Source organism: Cyanistes caeruleus, chromosome 4 (genome assembly GCF_971803275.1).
Source record: "Cyanistes caeruleus chromosome 4, bCyaCae1.hap1.1, whole genome shotgun sequence".
In the NCBI taxonomy this organism is placed as follows: Eukaryota; Metazoa; Chordata; class Aves; order Passeriformes; family Paridae; genus Cyanistes; species Cyanistes caeruleus.
The window spans coordinates 23,227,416-23,247,947 of record NC_141704.1 but is presented as its reverse complement, the minus strand read 5'-3'; positions in this window follow the sequence as shown (position 1 = coordinate 23,247,947).

Below are 20,532 nucleotides of genomic sequence, written 5' to 3'. Positions count from 1 at the left end.
ACAACTGAAATAGAAATTTATCCTGGTGAAGATTTGCTTACCTCTGAATATTTGTCAGTGAAAATAAAAACTGAAACACTATTGAAAACTTTATCTTGTGAAAGTCTACTTTATCTTTTTATTTATTGACAATTATCAATATGAAAATATGATAGGAAAGGATCCTGTAGAACTATCTACATTCTGTACATTTTCATTCTTCAGTGGTTATTGCTAATTTTTTTAAGTCTGTATGTCAGAGGAAAAGATTTCCAACCCTTTCTTTTCCAGTTACCAAAAAACACCCCAAAACAACAAGCTTTTTCTCTTGGTTCATATATCAAACCACTTCTTACCAAGAAACTTGTTTTAGAATGCTAAACTCCATTTGCTATTTTACTGCATAAAGAAAGCTAAATTGACTGTAACTTGCTTTCATAGGCTATGCAGCAACAGCTGTGCAATGCTGGCAGTGATTAGCTTGTATCAGAAGTAGGCAAAATCCACGTTTGACCACTTATCTTCTGCAATACACTGGATCCAGTGCTGAAGATGGAAGCAGAACCTACTCTTTTAGTGGACTGAAATAAAAGTCAATCTGGAAATGCTGGGAGAAATACCTATTGGTATGGTAATGTGTGCTCAGATTTTTTTAATACCAATTGACATAGAGGTATAATAATGTGGAGAGGGTACTATTTTCACAGATTGCTTCATAGACTGTCTCCTAGCTCCAGGGCTCAATTTCAGTTTCTTGCTGAGTCCAAAACACGTGCCAGGCTGAGATAGGCAATTTTTCCCCCAAGCTTTGGCTTACCTTGAGATGAAACAAGGCCTGAAGAAAAAAACTGAAGTTTGGCAGGAGGCTCTTGACTATAGATGAATTGGTAGGGCTGAAATGCCCCTCAGTGCAGAGGTTTCCATAGAGATCTTTTCCCTGGTCCCAAGTTCATTCTGCTTCAAAATTTGCTGACTAGAACTCACAAACTACAATGAAAAGTCTATAGTTTCCAATGTTTGGCCTGAAAATTATTATTTTTCTCAACAGCACAGATTCATGTCTATGTGTGTATATATATCAGAAACACTGCTGGTAATTTCCTCATAAATAATTTTAAAATTGAAAATGTCTGATGTATATTTCTAGTACTTGACTATGAACTCGATCATCTAAATCCTTGTAAATAACAGAATCAAGTATTTTCTCTTTGAAGTGTTTCTTGCAAGAATCATTTTCCTAATGCTTTTTACAAAGTGAAAGACCATTTTCTTAGATAGGAAAATTTCAACTTGCAGGATGCCCCTCCTCCCAACAGAAAATACGGGACATTGTTCCAGTTCAGGCATTTTCCCAATTCATACATCTGCACTTAAGTTCACAGAGAGTACCCAAACACATTTGTCATTTCAATGAAAATTGTTTTTCAAACTTTATAGATATGACCTTGCTGAAGTGATGACTACAAACACACCTACACAGCCTTTCTGGAAATTCTCTCATTAATGAAGAAAACACAATTTAGTAGAGGGGCAACCAAAGCAGCAGCAATACTGACAGATGTTTGTTTGGCATGGATGAATTGAGGTATGTATTCATGAAGTTAAACCTGGGGAAACATAGTATTATTCAGATCCTACAGTGAGAAAATCTGACATCAAAGCCCTTACTTTCTTGCTGCAGTTTTTGCAGCTATGTATGTAATAGACTGCCTTTTTATACTAAATCTGAGGAACGCACATTTTTATTCATTTTCCCTTCACAATATATGTCTAATTCTTCTGATAGTTGAGAAATCGTATTAGCTCAGTCAGCAACATATTAATCCTTTTTCTATTAGTTTCTACTGTTTGCTTATATGCAAGTCTTCCTCACAAATTATAATTTCTGTCTTTTGGAAAGTTTCAAGACTGTTTTAAAGGTACCAAAAATGCAACAGGATTCTTCTACTGAAAGATAAGGTACTATATGGAAGAAAAAAAAACAGTAGAGCATGTCAATGAAAAATATGAATGAATAATTTTCGTGAACATCTCTTATGCAATTCTAAATACCCAAAAAGAAAGGATTTTGTAATATTATAATAGCTTTTTCTGAAGGCACCTTTTATTTTCCTCAGTAAGATACACCAAATTCCAAAATATTGCTTCAAAACAACATAATGCAAGACAAGATTTTTTTTAATTATTTATTTTATTATCCTAATACTTCTACAATGGTAAAGTCTTTATGACTCATTCTTAGAAGTCCAAGGATCTAATTCCAGAAAAGTTTTCTGTCAGCAAGTCTAGTCTCACAGACTGTTAGACTGTTTCCTACAAAAGAATGAGTGGCTGATTAATTCTATCAGTAGTTCAGAATCTGTGGAAAACTATGTGCATACAAATTGCTATTGTTGTTATGAAGCACAGATAACAACTACACAAATATTTTATTCTCAGTGTTTCGCAACACAAGTGGTGCTGCACTCTTTAATGGCAAGTATAAAGGCATTACCACTGATTCTTGGGATCCATTTGCAACAAAGCAAAATCTTATAGATGTATTTGGTAGGCCTGTAAGGAAGAGGTAAACAATGTTAGCTGACTGTTATTTCTTTTTGCATTATATTGAAGACAGTACTTCAGGGTTTTCATCCAGAATTTTGGCTAAAGGCAGTAAACAATATGAGCCACAAAGCATTTTGTTCTAAATGAGCTAGCTAAGGAGATTTGCATTGATTAAAATACTATTTTTGAAATAATAACCAGTGACAATACAAACATATCTCAGCTATTCTTCCATAAAGGACTGTGCAAATCTTCAGATTCTGCTCCAGTTGTCAACTAACTGCTGTGTGGTAGCCCAGAACAGAAGCTTTTCTGTTTGACAAAGATCACAACTAAGCTGGTATCAAGAGAAAGACAAAGGGAGATCTGACAATGAATGAAGTCTTTACTGCAAAGTTAATGTAGATTACCAGATTTAAGTTTCTGATGCTAATGTCAAACCCTTATCAAAAGAGTCTAGTGAGACTCCATTGTTTTTCTGCATGAATTCTAAATTATAATGACAATAATCTGCTCTAGGCAATGTGCATTTCAGGGCCATTATTATACTTCAGAGCAGACTAGAATCACTTGGGTCTTGAGTCTAATATTTTATTCCACTACCCAAGGTATACTAAAACTGGCCCAAAATACACTGCTTTTTATGTCTAATTGTTTAAGGAATTTGATTATTCCCAGTAGGTGCCATTCAAGCTGGTTTAAAATGTCAGATATATGCTTGTTGGAAATTTAGTGTACTTGTTTGTTTACTATCTTATCATAGAAAAAAAAATACTTATGGAAAATAAAAGCTCATCTGGATATTCTCACTTGAGAATCTTCCAAATTAGAAACTCCATTAATTTTCAGATTTGGAAAATAGATTAAGAGTGTCTGACTAGATTTTAAAGAGTTTATTAATTGTTTTTGCAACAATTTAACATCCTGTTCTCCAAGTAATTTTCTACTAGATGCCTTTCTTTATGTGCTACATATGAATAAGAGCTTAAAATACTTAGATAATGGTAATGGATGTTTTGTTTAATGTACTATTTTTAACGGAGCTAGAGAAGCTACAAAAACCTAGTATGAACCTGGAGGTAAGCCAGTGGCATGCTTGTTTTTCTCTTGAGATACCTTTATTGTAACTGGAGTAACAGGTAAATAACTTTTTACACCAGATTGGAGAGACAGTCCTAGTTGTCTTAATGTCACAGAACAAAAAGCAATATAATCCCAGATGTATCACTCAGGGGAGTTCTGTACTCAGAAGTCTGTTTCTCCTTCCTTCCTTCCTTCCTTCCTTCCTTCCTTCCTTCCTTCCTTCCTTCCTTCCTTCCTTCCTTCCTTCCTTCCTTCCTTCCTTCCTTCCTTCCTTCCTTCCTTCCTTCCTTCCTTCCTTCCTTCCTTCCTTCCTTCCTTCCTTCCTTCCTTCCTTCCTTCCTTCCTTCCTTCCTTCCTTCCTTCCTTCCTTCCTTCCTTCCTTCCTTCCTTCCTTCCTTCCTTCCTTCCTTCCTTCCTTCCTTCCTTCCTTCCTTCCTTCCTTCCTTCCTTCCTTCCTTCCTTCCTTCCTTCCTTCCTTCCTTCCTTCCTTCCTTCCTTCCTTCCTTCCTTCCTTCCTTCCTTCCTTCCTTCCTTCCTTCCTTCCTTCCTTCCTTCCTTCCTTCCTTCCTTCCTTCCTTCCTTCCTTCCTTCCTTCCTTCCTTCCTTCCTTCCTTCCTTCCTTCCTTCCTTCCTTCCTTCCTTCCTTCCTTCCTTCCTTCCTTCCTTCCTTCCTTCCTTCCTTCCTTCCTTCCTTCCTTCCTTCCTTCCTTCCTTCCTTCCTTCCTTCCTTCCTTCCTTCCTTCCTTCCTTCCTTCCTTCCTTCCTTCCTTCCTTCCTTCCTTCCTTCCTTCCTTCCTTCCTTCCTTCCTTCCTCTCATTTTTCTATCTCCCTTATCTCTAATTGTTCAGATTTTATTTATTTTTTTTTTTTGACTTGAAGAATCAAGAGATCTTTTTCATCAGTATTGCTGCAGTCAGACATTTCTCTAAAGCAACAAGCATTAATTCCTTTGGGCCTTCCAAGTGGTGCATAAATCTGTATGACTGTTAGCTGAGCTATTCATAACAAGACAAGAGAAAATTTCTGGGTGCCCAGAAGTGCCTCACCTCTCCCTCTAGGTTTGGGCAAGCTGGTGCTGCCCAAGACCTTCTCCCCCATCCAAACTGAGAGTGGTTCCCTTCTCATATTTGTACATGAGGAAATGCATCAATTTCTGTTTTGGGTCTGGTTAGGCTGAATTGATGTGTGTTTCCTAATGTTTTCTTATTCTTTGATGAAAGAGGCTTTTAGCATGCTTTTGAGAGTTCATTGTGGTTGGTGGTATAGTAGTGGATTAAATGAGCCTTGTGTTTAGAACATAGATATCCCAGTAACAAAATGCTGCCAGAGAAAGATGGTATATCAACAGTGTTGTATTAGATGCCACTTCCTTCTTGTCATTTGATCTTGCAGATTGGTATATTTATTAAGAACATAAAGCAAGCACACAATACTAGTTTTGTTAGCAGCCGAGTACTTCTTAAAAGTACTTCTCAAAATGCTGCAAGAGGTAAAATTGTTACTATGGGGTTAAATGTTTCTGAAAATGTTTCTTAAAATCTTGTAGAGGTAGGCCTCAAGAATGCTTGGTATTAGGGATGGTCTAGCAAATTGAAATTTTATGGTAAAGGGAGCTGGTACTTGGGGTCTCCAAGATACCCACCCAGAGATAAGATTCGTACATGTTCATACAAGGATGGGCTAACTCTCATGAAGCAATATTGATAAAGTTAATGAAGATTTATTAATGAAACAATATTGATAAGGTTGTTGTAGGGATTACTGCTACAGCTGAAACTGTATAAATATGTGCACTTTGGACAAAGACGATGGAGAGAGATTTGGGTTGCTGATACCCCTAGTTCCCACGCGCTTCAATAAAAACACCTGCACATAATCAATCTGTGATTATGTGTGTTCCTGAATGCTAGCAAAATGGTGTATAGTCGATTATAAAATTATATAACTAAGTAACAGATAGTGTGCAATGTTTCTAGAATAGATAAAAAACAATGAATAATTAATTTTTGAGAGGTATTAAAGCATGGCAAATAATTTTGAGAATTTTCAGACTTCCTGTTGTATAAAAATAATATATAATAAATTTGGGATTCAAGTTTCAGATTTTCTATTTTTTCTAAAAAATTCCATAGCATTTTAAAATTACATGTGTCTAAAACTAAAATTCAGCTGAAAACTGATATATAATTCTATATCTAATGAATCTATTTATAGTAAGTACACTAAAAGTCAACATCACAAAATTCTTAGCAAATCCAATACATATATAAAAAGGGAGTTACTAATGTATTGCAAAGGGCTGAGGTGCTAAACTTTCCACTAACTAGTTAATCTCTATAGTCATTATAGTCATCTTTTTTTGCAATGAGGGAATAAGCTGCATGACACAAAGAGTTGGACAGAGTTTGCTAGGTTGGCTTCAAATTTTGGTTAGATGAATGGTGATGGGGTGTTACAAAGAACAGCATTTTTGTAGGATTTGCAGAGGAGACTGACTTGTTTTTATTTTTTTTTTTTTTCTGTAAAGCTGAGGTAATAAGTTGATTAATAGCTAATAGATGATTAATAAACCCTGATTCTGCAGCTGGCTTAATGAGAATAAATTTTAATGGCATCACATACAGAAGTCAGAATTAATATTCGTCTTAGAATTCTAAGACATTTGTTTTTAGAGGTTATGGTTAAAAAATACAGTGTGCAATCTAAATATATAATGATACACAAATTACCTCTTTACCAAAAATTTATGTGAATGTGTCACAGCCTTGGGAGATGAAAATATGTAAATATATTTTATTTGTTGTTATACTTTCTTACATCATTGATTGCAAATGTTATGAAAGAATAGGAATTATTTTAAAAATATTTCTGCTTCCACAAAAAATGTTAAAAATGTCTCTTATTTCAGACTTCAAAAACTTTTGTATCACTGAGCAATGATTTTATTGTGACCAGTGAGCAATATATTTTATATCTGGAGGAAACATAATAAATACTTTAATATACTTATTCTGATTTAACCCTGAACCTCGAAACATTATTCAAAACTGGAAAGCTTATGGAATTATTGAAAGATGGAGAAAGCAAACTGAGTTGTGATAAAGATAAAAATGTCATATACAGAAGGTTTTGCAAGCTTCTACCAAAATATAGCTTTTTTAGAACAGGAAAAATCTCTACAAATCTTTTCCCTATTCTGGCTGTTTTGCTTTTTTTTCTTTGCATGTTGGCCAGTAGGACAGCTACCACTGATAACTGGGCAAGAAGTGATGGTGCCCTGTCCCTGATGTCTGACAGATGTCCAACCCACTCCCGCCAAGCTCACAGGCCGTTTGCTGCAGCAGTCACTCCTTTACCCTGCTCACATTGCCATGACTGCCTGAACCAGCCACCCCTGTCACTTTACCTGGAACACCAGACTCTGGAGGTCCCTCTCCAATCTACACATGAGGACATCCTTTAGTTTTGGCCACCATTTTACGGCAGGGAGCTGCCATTTTGTTAAACCACATAACCCACATATTTTCCCACAGGTCTGTGATTGATTGCCTGATGTCCATTTCTTAAATATATCATATATAATGCATGTATATCTCATATATTAGATATGTGTATTTATTAAATATGTTGTATATAAATGAATATTTATATAGCATTATATATGTGTGTAAAATGTGTGTGTGTGTTTGTTTAAATATGGGGTCAGATAGTCCTGCCACACAATCACAGGAGTGCCTGAAGGTGTGTGTTTGACAGCATTTAGAAAAGGCCATAAGGCTACAGAGTGTATGCATACATATAGATATGTGTATACATGAATTTAAACATTAGTATATCTCATTGGTGTTTTGAGAAGATATGCTTACACGGTAGCAAATATAAGCATTTAGGTGGAATGTGCAAGATCTTTCATATGGTGAGCAATGTATATGAAGAGAAAAACATGAAGGAATGGAGCAGGTGGAAATAATCACACCAAGTGACATTAAAATGGAATTTGGTCTCTGATGAGACACATTCTTGACCTAAACTCCTGCTGCAAATCAAACACACAGTATGAATTACACAACTAGACTGGAAGCAGTTCTTCTTTTTATTATTTTCTGCCTGTGTTCCATATCAAATAAATTTATTTTTATAGCTGAAACATGAACAAGTGACTTTTTTCAGAGGCCTGCAGTATGAATTTTGAAAGGTGGTTAATGGAGGTCTGGTGAAATTCTGTTGAAATAACTGCTTACAGGCACAAACTAGCATATGTATTCAACAGCATTTTCCTTTTGTATTAGCTGAACCCATTTCAGAGCATGCAGAACACTGTGAAAAGATTCAGTTGAAAAAGATGAACATTTTTGACAGATTGAGCATAAGGCAGTCATCTTGATTATTTCTCCATTCTCAAACCTCTGAAAGAAGCCTTCCATTCCAGAAAATTTAGCATTTACTGAGTTTAAAGACCCCTTTTCCCTTTCCTCAACTAGGAATTACAGAGATCTTTTTAACACCTGCCAACACAGAATGTTAGTCTGACCTTGAGGTCCAGGATTTGGGTTCTTTTCCTGTGGAGAAACTTAGGATTTCTTCTATTAGAACCTAAGAAATAAGTAATCAATAATATACATTGTCCTTCTCTAACATTCCAGGTGACTTTTGCAGGACAGGAACAAAGCATTCGGAAAAAAACTAGCAAAATAACTTGAGAAAAGTAACATTTTATCTTTGTAGTCTTTGCTTGATTTGTTAATAAGCAGGTTATATAATTTCTGGAGATTTTATCACATTTGCAAAGCACTATTTCCACATTTCTCAGAAATCTAACCTAGGAAACCACAAAATGTTGAGTTGTTGTATTAACTTGGCCTAATGAAGCTGCAAATTTGCAAACTGCAGTGAAACAGGGTCTGTGAAAAAGACCACAGGCTATTGGCAAAAGACTTAAATTACATGTAAGGCAGGTAAGAAATGTGTCTGTTCTCATAGATGTATATGATTGTGTGTTTTCTTTCACATGTGGTGCACAACAGAAAGGAACCTGATTAACAGGAGGACGTCTCCTTGCTGACAGAGGATGCAGCCTGCAGTAGGATATTAAATTCCTGTACTCAGGTTGCATATTTCAATTTTAAAAACTTAACCATAGCCTGAATATTGCGTATCTGAGCTCTCTAATATATTTCAGTTCCTACTGACTTCATTGGGAGTTGTTAACACAAAGCAGTCTGCAAGATCAAGTGCTCTCAGCACTTCAAATCCATGAATATGTATGACAGCAGGCTATTTTACACTGGAGTACCGACGCTACTTCTCCCTCCAAAGAAGGCTAGTTGTCCGAAAAGACAAATATTTCATCTTTTACTCTGCCTGAAAACTATTCCATCACTATCTAGATCAAACTTTCATAAAGCAAAGATATTTAACATTTTTAGGGCTGGGAAAGATTGGATGGAGAGGATGTGTGTATACACAGAAAGGCTGCCAGCTAAACAAACGTGTGTGTCATGGAGTTACTTTACCTTTAAGGGAGTTGGAGTTGCTGGGAAGTGCTTGGAGTCTTTTCTCCTGACCAATTATCGGTCATTGCTGGGAATTGACAGCAGTTTAGGCCATTGAAAAGTGGGATCAACTTGTGAACCCTACCTTAAAATGTAAAAGCAGAGCTCTCTGAGTTCTCTTTGTTTTCTGGCTGTGGAGGGTGGCGGAGCTCCAGGCCTCCTGTCCCTGCCCAGGCCATGCGGCCGGGCGGGGATGGGGCCGGGCCTGCCCCGTCTCCCGGCCGGGAGATGGGGGGGGGCCTGGGGAAGGTTTTTCTCGGGCCCGGGCCGAGCCGATCTCTGGCTCGGCTGCAGGTTTTGCTGTAACTACATTCACTAGAAACTGCCAAGTGAAGAAAGAGAGAAGCCCTGGACTTGCAGCGGGTTGGAGCAGCGACCACACGCTCCAGAGCAGCCATGAGGAACCTTCCATCGCAGACGGCTCCAGCTCCTGTTCGGCAGAGATCTCTAAACCATCTACAAAAGCCTGGGCAAGATTTTAACTCTTTCATTACCCAGATGAGACTTGCGGATTAATCTTTTTATCCAGAGAGAGAGAGAAAGAAAGATCAACATGAAAAGAGACTTTATAAACTACCAGTGACAAGAAGGAAAAGAAGCTTCAGGAAAGGTAGAGAATTAAGAAGATGCTTTAATTAAGCTGAAATATCTCCCTGTTAAAACTATGGAGATGGACAATGAAGTCCTGAAAAGAACTCTTTTAATTCATGATATAGGATCTAGAGAGGAATAGTGTTCAAAGTGTAAATTTGAGTAAAGAGTAATTATAGTATAGTGAAGTACTAAGAGATTAAAAGCCTTGAGAGGCCATGAGAAAACTGTTGAGAGATTTGAAGCCCTGAGAGGCCATGAGAAAACTGTTTTCTGGTGAAGCTCACAGAAACAGATTAAGAAGACTTTTTTTTGCCTTTGAATAACTTATCCTTAAAAATGTTATCTCTAGACACGTGGCCCATACTTACTTCAGAGTGATGTGAAAATGGGAGGAGTGAACTCTAATAATAGCAGCTCTGAGCAGCTAACATTAGGGCAATAGAAAACTATAACAAAAATAGTTTTCTTGTGAGAAACTCCATAAATTAACAGGAAGAAACTTCTGTTTCTCTATAAAGACTGGTGAACATACTAGCAAGAATTGGGACTGTTTTAACCATCAGAGTTCCAGAGTTTTTGTCTCTGTTGTCATGTGAACAAGAGAATAGTGGGTAGATAGGAGATGGAAAGGTTTTTCTGGAAGTTTATTCTGGTGTTCTTATTATTGTAGTTTGTCAATAAACTTTTTTTTTTTTTTCCCTTTTAAGTTGTATGCCTGTTTTGCTCTTATTCTAATCCATATCTCACAGCAAGAGGTAAATAATTTTCTTAGTTAGTGGTTTAAAACCACGACAGTGTGCAAATACAATCCCGAGGTTAAACTGACTTGGTTACTACTGCAACCCTGTTCTCCCAGCAAAATCAGCCTACAAAAATATTAAACCAATATTTATTTGAGCAGGCAGGCAGTGAAATAAAAGCACTAATTAAGTAGCTATAAGTATGATTTGGGTTTCACAGTTCATCACAGCCCATGATTCAGTCAAATCTTGATGAGTATTCCTCTTGTCCCTAATTTGTCCATTCAGATTACACATCTTCAAATACCCCACTCCTTGATGCTTATGTTGGGAGAGTCACAAGTTGTGTAAAAATTACAGTATGACCTTCAATGATATTAATATGTCAAAACAGCCAAATCCATGTTTTGCAATTGACCAGAAAGTCTGGGTTTACCAGTCTGGGGACAATGATAGAGGACAGAGTTCTTAGCAAACACATCTGATATTGGAAGATAGGTGAAATTATACCTGCAAACAGTTTCTCCATTTCCCTCCATATGTACAGTTTGCTGTGGCTCCCAAACTGTTTCAGCAGATTTCTGCACTGCTTATGCAGCAAACTGATGCATTCCCTAGACAGATTTTATCTCCATTTAACAGGAAGAATTGATTGAGAGAAATCTTTGGCTATTGGAATTCCACACAGAAAAAGTCAGTGATTAAGTCAGTGTCATACCCTTTTTGGGTTACTAAACACTGTCCTTCTTAATATACCCATTCTGCTCTAGACCCCTAGTAAAGATTATAGAGTAATTAGGTGTGCACACACTACATTTTTAAGTTGTAGTTCATAGGATATTAATTCACAAGATGGAAGAAACCAAGAAGGTGCATGCTCTAGTTCTGTCATTTCCCTGCCCTTGTACACCTGTGATCACTGTGCTTCCAACTGTCTTAGGGAAGACATAAGGGTTTTACCAGTTTTTGTGAAATGCCTGGAGTCATTAAGGTTAATGCAGGAAACTTCTAGTGGCAGAGCCAAGTAAAAGCCAAAGCATTTTTTTGTTACAGTGGGATAAGAGGGGCTTTCAAAAATATGGGATGTCAGTAGTCTGTCTTAACAGACTGGAAAATCAAGCAATGATTGACATGTACAAATATTTGTGTGGTAAACACATAGAAAAATCTATTGAACAGACTGTGATGATACACTCATGTTGACTGTCATCTGGATTACAGAGAAATTATGTGTTCTTACAGAATGAGAACTCTACATGCTTGAAAGTTTGTTTTTTTTTGTTAATTCAATGTTTTTTCATTGTCCTACATATGGAGAAAAGAAAAGCAAATGTGAAAAATAAATACTTAAGTTTGCAGCTCAAAATCTGAGAGTAGATTTCAAAATTCTGAGCTAGATTTTGAGCTATTTTAAAAGTTAGCAAATGGTATGTGAATATTAGAAAGGAAATCAAAGGAGATATGGAAAAGATGGAAATTCTGAATACTAGGAAGCTTATCCTTATTATGGTGAAATAAACAATACATAAAGGAATTACTTCCTGTAACACATGGGCATTAATGTAGGAGTTTTATCATTTTGCTTTGCATAGAATCAGAAAGCCAACCAGGCCCAAGACAATATAGTATTGGGTATATTAGGTAATCTAGGTTGTAAAAGAAGAATGCTCAATGGCTTTTATTGTAGACATCTGAGTAATAGGTAGAAAAATAAGCAATCATTTATTTTGATAAGATTAAACAAATGAGGGATTTGGACTGCATTAAAGAAGACATCACTAATGGGCTGTGCAAATGTGTTGGAAAAAATAAACCCCACCCCTTCACCACGTGGGTATTTCTTGTTTGTGTGATAAATATGAATAGAGTTGATGCTTTAATTCAGAAGATTTGTTCTCTAAAATACTAGAAAATTAGTAGATCTGTACTGTGCCATGTAGAGCTTCATCCAGAAATATCAGACACACAGAGTAGAGACATGGATTAGGAAGAGGTATGAGGAAGATTAGGAAAAAAATGTCTGTCTTTAGGAAAGCTTAACATGGATTTTAGTGAAAGATTTATAGGAGAAGATATCTGGAAGAAAATAAAATTACAATTTGTAGGAATAAAGGGTCACTACCCTTAAAATAAAGCTAACATTTTATTTATATATAAGACAAAACCTATACTACTAGATTTATTGAACACATAACAGCAATTTCTATTCTTTTCTTGACATCACACAATCCCTTGATAACACTGATCATTTGATCACACTGACCTTTTGATATGTTATTTAATATATCCTCCTATGAAAATCGAAGTCTCATTGCAACCCATGAATTTCCATCCTACCTTAACAGTATGCTTTTTCCTAGCTCGATTCTAACAAGTACATGTTGTATATTTCTTTCTCCTAAAGATTATCACTTGTATTTTATTGCTTATTGCCACTGTTATTTCTAGTCTTCTATCATCTGTTCTTAGAACCTTCCCTTCACCTATTTAATAGTGATTTCTGTGAGCTTGTGATTTCTTTTGCAGCAAAGGCAAGGGTAGGCTGTTCTTTGCTTAGAGTGTGCAGGTGAACAGAAGACTGAGAAGTGGATAGGAAAGATTTGTCTCTGTAACTTCTAGTGTTGTTTATGAGATAATACATATGGCTTACTAGGAATTTTCAACAGTAGGTGCTAGGAAGCTGAGCTTTGTTGCTTAGTTGTGACTGGCCACTACGGTCACACTGCATAGTGTCTGATCTCTAATTACAGAAGCATGACTATAACAGGAGAAACAAGTACTGTAGATCACTAAGGGTTTAAGTCTGCCACAGAGAAAAATTGACATAGGAAGTGATGGCAGGCTGAAAATCTAGTGGGTCTTTACTACTACTAGATTTACCCAAAACAACGTGCCTGAAATGATGGGATTTATTTTCTCTCTTCTCATCATGAAGTGTAATTGCACATACTTTCACCAGCCTGTCCATCTTGATTCATTCAACCACTGCTGTGCTTGTATTGTATGGAAACACACACTCTGTTTTCTGAAGTGGTTTACTGCAGTATATAAATGTACTCACATAAAAACTTGGAATAGCCCCACATAAAATGTTCTTTCTGCAAATATCCATGCAATGCACACATACCTGTCTTGGAAACAAACAAACAAAAAAAAGACATAAGAAAGAGTATAAGAAGAAAAGAAACTAATTCAAACTCAGGCAAACACTCATAGAAATTATTTTGTTGCATTCACCCAGCCTCTAGTGAGTGACACACAATGCATGCAGAATGAGATGGAAGTAGACACCGTGTCAGCCCTGTTTCACCTAAAGTTTCAAAGCAGGCGGCAGGCCTATTGGACAGCAAATGCAACTCTCAATAGCAATACTGAAAAACTTCCAGTAAAATACCATCTTTCTATTACTTTTTTTACTAATGTATATAATCTTTTTTATCCAACAATTTTTTATCAAGAAGAGCGGTTCTTAATTTGTCAGCTAAGCCACTTGACATTCAGTTGTAAACAGAACAATTCTTTGCACAATGTCACACAACTACAGGTATTTCAGTCCTTTACAGATTGGCAGGCATGCTAAAGTACCTACTTCTTCTTGCAGTGCATAGCAAAGAAATTGTTTTTGTAGCAAAGAATTGCTGTGGTGTTCTCAAATGATGAGAACAATTTGTCTCTACATATTAATGGCTAAGAATTTTATGCCCTTACTCAAAATAAGTTATATTCTGCCATTAGGTTATTGAAATATGACATATTTGTGTGGACAAAAATATCTTACAGTGGCCCTTTCTAAGACATAATCTATAGGGCAAGCATTTGTGACTGCAAGCATGTCAGTAAATATAACTAAAATGATGCTGAAAGTAGAACTTGATTGAAGCTTAAAAATCAGAGTGAATGCTTTACAAAGCAGACTTTTTAACATCGTAATATCTTTGTAATTCTGAATTCAGTTCTCAAATTAAAATTTGTTTCATTAGGACTCCAAATTGAACTGGAAAATTAATAAGCATCAAACATAGATTTTATTGAAGCATGACTAATATGTTCTTTGCAAGCTGCTTAAAGTGTTATTTCCTTATTCAAGACTACATTTCTATCAAACATGCTGTGATCATTTGGAAACAAGCAGTATTTTTAGCATTTCTTCTCTAGACTATATAAAAATCAATTCTATTTTTGCCTGAAGAAACAAATATCAGAAGGATTTTTCTTCATGACAGACTTTTTCTTGGATTCTGCAGAAGCTGTAATGGTCTGCAGTAATAACCAGCATAACACTTGATACATTTGTAATTTCTTTGAGTATTGCAGGATAATCAAGCAGCTAAAATGTAAAATTCATATTGTCTGTTATTAAGAAATATATAACTCTATAATTTCTCATTACATGTCCTGGTAACTTCCTCCCTATCTTAGCAGTTTACCTGATGAATGAAATTTTTGGAGCCAGATGACCAGAGCTTTCCTTGCTTTAACTCCAGTACTATTAAAATCGGCAAATTACTCAGTGGAAAACATTCTCACCAGAGGGGCAGAATAAGGGTGCTGCCCTCATTTCTCCACTCTAATTACAACCTCTGGGCCCTTACATGTCAGAAAACATGGAGGGGAAGGGATTTTTCTGACAGTACTGGAGGGAAAGGAGGCTACCCACTGCAGTCAGTAGAACTTCTGAGATCGACAGCTCCAGCATGGGACAAAGTTACCTGCTGGCCAATAGGATTAACCTGCATAAAGAGTTCTCCTGATAGTGTTGGAGAGCTTTTGACTGAGTCAGCTTTGTTTTCACCCTTAATTCACATCCTCTAACTTTCCCAAATCTCTCCAGGGCTGCACTGCTGTATGTTTATTTTGCAATTTCCATATGAGTAAGTACATGCTATAGGGGTGGGGATTTGGTGGGGGGATAGGGGGGAGTGCTTTATCCTGTTTAGTAGGACAGAGAGCATTCTCAGTGCCTAAGGGCAATGGATCCATAATTAAGTGATCTACCCCTCTGTTTAGCTCAGAGAAAGGACTTCTCTCTTCCCCCATCATCTTTCTCTATTTCTACTGCATTTAAAACAGCAGATAAATACTAGGGAAAAAAGTCAAAACTGTCAAGCTGAATAAATTTTATGAAGAGAACAAAACAGTCTGAGAGTTCAAAGTTCTTCCAAAACTCCTCTTAATATGTTAGACTTCAAAGATAATATTGAACTGTATGATGGTATTTCTTTTCTAAGAATGCATTTAATTTCTAGGACTCTAGGTAAGAGTGGTTTGATCATAAATTCAAAGAGCATATATACATATATTCACATTGTATCTTAGCTGGTCCTCTTAACAGCAGCATAATTACCTATAAATGTAGTTTATACATATTCCATAGCAAACAGAAGTGAAGAGACCTGAGCCTTTCTTCAGGCTCTTCTGGTGGGCATCTTTAAATCTCTGGGGCAACTCTTAGATGTTACCCTGTGCTCTGTGGGATGATGGTTACACAGGATGGTTCTGTTTCCAGAATCCAGGAAGCACTGTATATTTTCATAATTAAAACAGAACTATTCACTCCAAATATTCATTTTATCTCACTTAACAAAGAGATTGAAGTTTTGCTCCTGAACATACTAATACGACCTCTTAATTATATACAGATAACAATACAGTTGGACATGCCTAACTCCTCAAATAATCCAGTAATGATTTCTGTTCTGTAATGAAAAAAAAAATGTACCCTCCATTCTATATAAAATTGGAAAGAAGCACACAGTTCACAACTAAACCTGAAAACCATTGCATAGTCTTGTCAAATGCAGGAAAAAATATGCAGGAAGAAAGAATACATTTTTAGAGATGCAGAGCAGAAGGTCCTAGGAGAGAACCTGGTCAGGAAATTAGTGAGCATAGTGCACTATTGTCCCAAATAAAAGCTTCTAGTGCTGTATTGTGGCAAGAAGTACTATTGAGGTATTTGCAGATACAGAAAAGGAATATCCAGTAAAAATCAGGGAGGAATTTGCTACTTTGTATAGTAGGATTGTCGAATTTTGTATCTTCATTTTATAAGAGAGAGCAATCAATAAACCTAATTTTCCATAGAAGGTTATGTTCTACAAAGCATATGTTCAGGACCTCAAAGGGTGAAAAGGTCAATTTCTGAATCCAAACCATTGGGTTGTTTCATATCTTCTGGCTTGGTAATCTCTCCTGACTTGGCTCTAGTAGTTATGTTTCCCATAACTTTACTCATCTTTCCAAAACAGGAAAGAATTAATATAATTAGTGAACTCAAATAGCACAAAGCTGAAGAGAAAAAAAAGAAAATGAAGTAGAGAGAGAAAGAAAGAAAAATTTTAATTTTTCAGAATTATCATATTAGAAAAAAATAAAGAAGAAAACAAAATACTTTTAACTTATACAGAGACTGGTGAAAATAATGCTTGTTGCATGGGTAAATTCCTTTTTGTAAAGAACGTTTTGGTGCAATGAAAATTTTGAAATATTTGAATATATTTGAAATATTTGAAAATACTTTTTTGTAGTTGCAATGCAAATTTTGTTCCAAAAGCCAAGTTTACATCACTGTGCAGTCCATATTAGACAGTGCCACTAAGTAAATGAATTATCAAGAGCCTAGTGTTTATTGTGGAGTCTCCAAAATAGTGACTGAAAGCACTGTGATCTGAGATTCTCATCCTCTCCAGACTCCTGGGGTTACTTTCATACTTATTATCTTCACATAACTGAGGCAGATCCAACCATCATACTCAACTGCAACTGACTCAATTGACTTTGGGGGAAATGGGGTCTGTACAATACAATTACATTTACATTACTGTAATCCTACAGCAATGAACAAATGTTTGGCTTGAAGTAATTATACATTTATTATGTGTACAAAACTAAATCCATATTAACACAAATCACCTACTGGGGCAGTCATGCATGCACAACTTTGGGGAAATCCTCACTACAGTTCAAATATAAAATAATTCAGTAATAAATAAAAGAAACTTTTACTCAGCTTTTGGCCTTCAACTGCTATCATATTTTTAAATTTTATAGAGGAAACTATGCTAGTCAGTTGTGGACAGAGTTTATCTTTGCTTTAAATTTATGTATAATCTCTAATGTTCTGATGCTGTACTCTAAATCTCCTTATGGATTTATATTTTCCAAATTTCTTACCTCCCATGACCTTCAGAAATATTCAACAATTTATTTTGAGTTGTGGAAGAATAAAGTGAAATAACATCTTAAAGGATAAATGTGTTGGGGTTTTTGTTCTGGTTTTGGGTTTGTTTGTTTTTTTTTTCCTTAGTTGTATGTTTTGTTTTTCTTGAGTAATTAAAAAAACACCTAAAATGGAGTTAACATTCCACAAGAACCCATCTGGCTAAGAATGCTTGTTCCCCTTGCATGCTCTTCCCTGCATCACAAGCAGCCTGGAGGAAAACAAACAAACAAACAAACAAACAAACAACAAACCTAAGATCAGGGATTTGGCCAAACAAATTCAAAAGAGTTTTGATGTTGTGGCATTTTGTCATCACTTAAATATTCATAACCTTTGCTGCAGATACTTAATAGCCATTGACTGGATTCATATGGGTATGTTAAAAACAATAAAAATGAAGTTATTGGCAAGACCACGATGTGAGATGTTCTTGATTTAACAAGTTTGTGTTATTAGTCAAAAGAAGCAATGACTTGAATGTGTCTCTTCTCTATAATATGAACAGAATCTCTAGTTACACATCTGAAACTGTGCCTTAGAGGTGGTGCCAGGCAGTAAAATGAAAGCAAAAGGATGGTAGCAGGTTTACATGTGAGTTTCTCTGCTACTGCATATTATGAAAGATACACTGCAGTTTTATGCAGCATGATGGATCTCAAAATTGGGTAGCTGAATGATGAGTACCCACTCATGGAAGCCAAGAAAAAAGATGGTGTAAGTTGTAATGGAAGTTTGAATTACTTTATGCTATCTTCTGCATCACTGAGCAAGATGTTCAGAATTTGTAGGATAGTGGAATCAAAAGAGAGCACATAACTCAGATAAATCTTTTGATCAGCTACAGCAAATGGCTTGAGAGTTCGCTTCTGGGATTAAAATTCATCCCAGGGAAGGCTTGCTTTTTTAGTGGATTTATTAAGGAATTTGGGAAAATTGTTCATTCCCTCTGCACAATCTGTGTGGGGTTGCTGCTAATCTTGGCATGTTGTTGAGACAATTTGCATCTGAATTTGCATTTGAAGCACAAAGAAAAAAATCCTTCAGAAAGCCTGTCTAAATTAATAATACAGGAGAAAAATAATGTTCTCAGAATAACTGAAGATGTCTAATTTTGACAAATCCTGAATCATGTAATATTTTTGCAAAACATTTAAAAGCATGCAAATATATATACTTATGTACATATATATGTATAGATTCTGTATTATGTTACATTAAATACTTAGGTGTTTATATAAATGTACAATATGCACATAAACAATTATACATATTCTACTTGATTTTTTACTACTGGTATTTTAATATTGTTCCAACATTTTTTTTGTTCCTGTGTGCAAGTTTTACCTAATGTAACATCTCTCATGCCATGGTCTACCCTGAATGATAAAGATACTGCTTGCTACCTGACAGATGTATTGAGACACTTTCTTAGTCATATCAGTGCCAATGCTAAACTTACAGTGTTTCATGGGAACTGAATTTGTTATGAACTTTTAATAAGTGAGCCATAAAATTACTTGTTATCCTAAATCCTTTGAATGTGCTTTGTTTCATTTATTTATCTATTTGTTAAATCACAAATATCATAAAAGTGCAGAGTAAATGGATTACGTTTCCTATGAGAAGCTTATCTCTTGGATTCTTATGTTTCTCTAAATGCACAATTAGACTATTACATTCATGCAGGATTTTTCATCTGTGTTATTTATAAGAAACACAGCTAAGCTATAAAATCTATGACCTATATTAAAAAAAACAACTGATATGCATTATAAGGAAAAGGAAATAGAATCATCTAGGAGAATGAGAGGGCTTCTTTTTTTTTTTTTTTTTTTTTCCTCCAGCTTTTTCTTGTAATTTGATTTTAGGATAAAGTGATTTAGAAGCATTGTGGCAGAGTATTAGAGCTAAAAGGCTGTAGAAATAATGCAGGAGACAGAATATAGGCAAACACAACATGATCACATAGCAACCAAGCCTGATTTGATTTCATAAAGCTGATCATAATATGAAGAGAGAATATATAAAACATATTATACAAAATACTGATGTTAGAGATAATTACAGATGAAGCTAAAATAAGACACGTCTTCAAAAGTTTTGGAGGGAAAAAGTGCTGAACCCAGATGTCATAAAATGAATATAGAAAAGAGCAGAAGTAATGCTGGTCACAAGAAAATGAATCTTAATATCTTTCTTCCCCATCCAAAATACAAAGTGGAAATGTCCTTAGCATTGCCAGTTAAAGCTGAAAGCATATCTCATTCTGTGTGCCTGGAGAGCACTTATGATTGACTCTGTAATAACCAAAGAAAACTACCCTTATGCAAACAGTCAGACATGTTAGTGATTAGAAACAGGCAATGTGTGCATCCTTCCTGTCTCTGGCTCTCTGAGACTCCGGCATCCTTATTTAAAATACATTTGTCCTACAGGATGCATTTTCGGCTGATGTACAATCCACATTAAATTAGTTTATAGATTGACTTGGTTATACTTTAGAGGAAGCTTGGTTTTGCCCCGTACATATTTGCAAGCTGATCATTACATCCTGACTGTCCTAGGACCTTCAGAATTAATGTTCTCTACAAAATGAGAAAGAAGCACACATAGCTCTGGATATGGATTCTACTCTTGTTCATATATTCCTATTTGACCTGCTGCTTTTCAGTTTAATTCCCAGAACTACTGTGCCTGGATAGCAGTGATTCCCAGAAACATATTTCAAGACAAGGCAAATCAATGACTTGATGTCTGAAATCTAATTTCTAGTAGTTGAGTGTAGTATAGAGCCAGAGCCACACAGCTGAGAAT